The sequence below is a fragment of the Oncorhynchus masou genome, unplaced genomic scaffold, assembly GCF_036934945.1.
Source record: "Oncorhynchus masou masou isolate Uvic2021 unplaced genomic scaffold, UVic_Omas_1.1 unplaced_scaffold_10593, whole genome shotgun sequence".
Lineage (NCBI taxonomy): Eukaryota > Metazoa > Chordata > Actinopteri > Salmoniformes > Salmonidae > Oncorhynchus > Oncorhynchus masou.
Window position 1 is genome coordinate 1 of NW_027000301.1, and position 4,014 is coordinate 4,014.

Here is a 4,014-nt window from a genome sequence, read left to right on the forward strand (position 1 = left end):
GCGTACAAAGTAGCATGATCAACTCACCACGTAGCTTATTCTTAATGTTTGTCCATAGGCTCCCAGAGTGAGGACAGACATTTTTCGGAATAAACCTGGTGAGTGAAAAACGTAACAAAATGGCCCACTCCCTACCCGGTATTCTGTTCTGCCGCTATACAACTGTACGCGTTGTTGGTTGGCATCCTTGTTATTTACGAAGTTTTTGGAACAGATTCCTGCTGGAACGTTCCCCAAATTATACCCACCCATGTAAAAAGACATATAATTGCATCAAATGTGGTAATAAAAAGCCAATTTTTCCCGGACCCTATGCTAATAAAAATGTTCCCGTGTGTGCAACTTCTGTATGCGCCTCTACTGTACTGCTCTATGACACTATGCAAATGCACTGATATGCATGCAATGCTTCCTTATAAAGGTGATGTTTTATGAGTTCTGGTACAAATGAAGCGCTGAACACAGGTAGTCTAGACTCTAGCTAACCACCCTATACTAAAATATCCTCACAAACCTCTCTCTATATGGCCAGCCAGCCATATATCATGGCAATATGATGAGGTTATTATTTAAGAGCATTGAAGATTAATCACAATCAGTAAAAAAAAAAAAGTATTGAGCCAGCTAACTAGCAGATTTACATCAATCATCAATATCAACGATCAGCTGATAGCCTACCCTCTTTTCCTGATGCCAATCATGTCTATAGGAGTCACTGTAACTAGCTTGCTGAACATTTGTGATGAGTGAGTGTGTTGTTGCAGAAATATATAGGCATATGCTAAAACATTTAAAACTCTATATTAAATTGAGTGCCAAGCACTGGGATTGAACTCAACATCCTCTGAGCCGTAGATCTGTAACGAGGCCCACTAGCTGGTAATAGGTGCTTGCGTTGCCCCTAGTAGACAATAGGAAATTGCTATGGAAGTAAAATAAACCAGGATGCCATATTTTGGCCATTTCAAATATGCATAATTTTCATGTCATCCACTAGAGTCTGGCCTGCTCTACTTCACACTGCCTGCTCAACCTAGAGCTGAACATGGAAACATAGAGCTGAACATGGAAATCATTACAGGCTGGATAGAGCAGACCTGCGTAAAGTAGAGGTTTCCATCAGGTCTTGTGTGTCAAAATGAACACATAAAACAACACTATTTGATGAATCAAATAAGACTATTTCACGCGTCAAATAACCAAGACGACCGTGACCTGAACGGCGTCGCATACTGCAGAGCATAATACTCCTCTCCTCCTTATCCCCCCAGTCCATGGTCTCCTAAGGAGAGAATCTCTAATCCCTGGCCCAAATACCTGAAGGATTCCTGGGGTGGACGACTGGGCTGATGGCCTGGAACTATCCGGTCCTGGGAGAAAAGACAGACTGAGGTACCTTTGGTTTAAGAGCGAAGAAGTAGAGGTGGGAGGAGGAGAGTGTATGAGAGGGAGGAGTAAAAGCAAGCTTCCCAAGACCTCCTAAAGTTTCTGATACTACAGGAAATGGTTTAACTGTTGAAACTCTTACTTTGCGTTAGCATTGGGACCTCCTGTGTTTTGTGATGCTGTTCAAGCGGTTGCAATCAAAGGAAGGTGTTGAAATACCACTGTAGGCTGAAGGAATGAAAGAGTTCCACAGGAACATGCAAACAAAAGAACCTGCTCCAATACAGTTTCAGTGAAAGAGAAACAGAAGAGAGAGGGAGGGGGAGAGATAAATGGAAGCAGAGGAGAGAGAGGGAGTAAGACATTCATAAAAATAATGATTGTGTTTGAAAAATTGATTGTATTTCGAAGCAGTTTGGGCTGACTGTTCCGTCATTAGCTTTCAGGAGAATCCCTGCCCATCACAAACTCATATGATGCCCGACCTCAACCTTTCAGTGGTCACACAAACGCATGCATTGTTTAGGGTGCTATTTACAAAGGGTTCCGTGTGCTCATAGCTTAATCCTACAGTTAACACTGGGCATGAAATATCATGGACTATAGTCTATATGACATAATTGTAAGAATAGATGGAAATATCAACAATTTAAGGGATTGTCATCCTTACATAAAGGGTGGATAATAAAATTATAATACAGTTAATTATTCATTAATCATTTATATTAAATAGTTATAAAAATGTACCTCCTATTTTAGTCAATAGGGAAAAAATCTTACTGTGAGAAGGAGTGGAAACATCAAGAAAACAGCCGATCAATAGCTAATTAATTTACTATGAGAGGTCTGAGAAATATTGGACATATTCTAGATATTAATTCTAGAAACAAATTAGTATAAAATGAATATTTCCACAGCCTGTTGTAACTTTCAACTTCCTGGATGGTGAATATGATTTATAAGTGCCTGGTCTCTCTCTCTCTTTTAACCTTTATTTTACCAGTTTAGTCACATTGAGAGTAGAAACCTGTTTTACAAGACAGACCTGGCCAAAAAAGCAGCACACAATGGAAAACATGCATCTGTTAATATTTGGATTCTCTGACTGTGTAAGACTCCACATTATAAACATTAGACACAGCACATGGTGACAGACAGGGGAATAACTTTGATTGGAGATGTGGGGGGTGGGTTAGGGGGGTTCTGGCCTAGGGGGCTCTTCCCCATCATTTGTTTTTCCAAATAGAGTTAATTTCATTCACTACAACTTCAACACAATCTAACATGGTCCCATGGTGTCAGGATTTGGCCAGGGTTGTTCCGGGTTTTGGTCACTAGATGCCCCCATTGTGCTTTTTGACCTTATGTTTTTTCCCTTGTTCCCCATTATTATTTGCACCTGTGCCTCGTTTCCCCTGATTGTATCTAAACCCTTAGTTTCACTCAGTTCTGTGCTCTGTGTTTGTATGTTAGCACCCATCCCTAGTGTTCTGTGTATTCTTGTCGATGTCGATTCCGGTGGATGCTCTTGTGGAATTCTGTTTTTGTTTTTGAGTATCTCTTGAGGCTTTTTTTGTGCTATTCCTACCACCTTTTGGATTTTTGGATTTGCCATCCTGTGCCTCGTTTCCCCTGATTGTATTTAAACCCTTAGTTTCCCTCAGTTCTGTGCTCTGTGTTTGTATGTTAGCACCCAGCCCTAGTGTTCTGTGTATTCTTGTCGATTCCGGTGGATGCTCTTGTGGAATTCTGTTTTTGTTTTTGAGTATCTCTTGAGGCTTTTTTGTGCTATTCCTACCACCTTTTGGATTTGCCGTTTTTGTATTGAAGGACGTCTCCTTTTTACTTTATTAAATACACCGTCTTAAGTACTGCTGTGTCTGCCTCATCTTCTGGGTCCTGCTGACTATTCGTGGCTCAGTTGGTTAAGTGACTGTTTCTCACTCCGGAGACCCAGGTTCGTAACCGGGTCCTGACAGAAACACAGAGCCAAAAATGAACCCAGAGGCAGCCAGTTCCCAGGACCTTTTTGCCATGCTGTCCCACCACCAGGAGACTGTCCAACGCCACGAAGCCGCCCTGGTTCAGCAAGAGGCCTTAATGGCTAGGCATTCTCATCTTCTGTCGGAGATGCTGACTTCCATTAAGCAAATATCTGATCGTCTTACCCCGGCAACAGTTCCCGTCCCAGTACCTCAGATTCACGTACCCATGGCAGTTAACCCCCTGGCTGAACCTCGTCTTCCACCTCCCCAACGGTTCTCAGGTGATCCAAGTGCTTGTAAAGGGTTTCTCACCCAATGTTCTCTCTCCTTTGAGCTACAACCCTCGTCGTTTCCCACCGACCGGTCTAAGATCGCTTATATCATCACCCTGCTGTCGGAAAAAGCCCTGGCCTGGGCTACTGCTGTGTGGGATGCCCATAGTTCCTGCTGTGCCAGCTACTCTGCCTTTGCTGAGGAATTCAAACGAGTGTTTCAAGGCCCAAGCAGTGGTTCTGACTCAGCCAAACAGCTCCTGACTCTCCACCAAGGTTGGCGCAGCGTGACGGACTATGCCATCCAGTTCCGCACGGTGGCAGCAGCAAGTGGCTGGAACAACGAGGCGCTCACGGTGTGCTTTCTGAAA

General features: G+C 43.1%; 1 long non-coding RNA gene across 1 annotated transcript; it reads right to left on the reverse strand.

Annotated features, from left to right (window-relative positions):
* Positions 1–226: 226 nt before the first annotated feature.
* LOC135528934 (uncharacterized) lies at positions 227–3,647 on the reverse strand. The gene is made up of 3 exons (XR_010453602.1): positions 2,167–3,647; positions 1,529–1,659; positions 227–1,396 (listed from the first exon to the last, which is right to left on the reverse strand). It is a non-coding gene; the product is annotated as an uncharacterized LOC135528934 (long non-coding RNA).
* Positions 3,648–4,014: the final 367 nt, after the last annotated feature.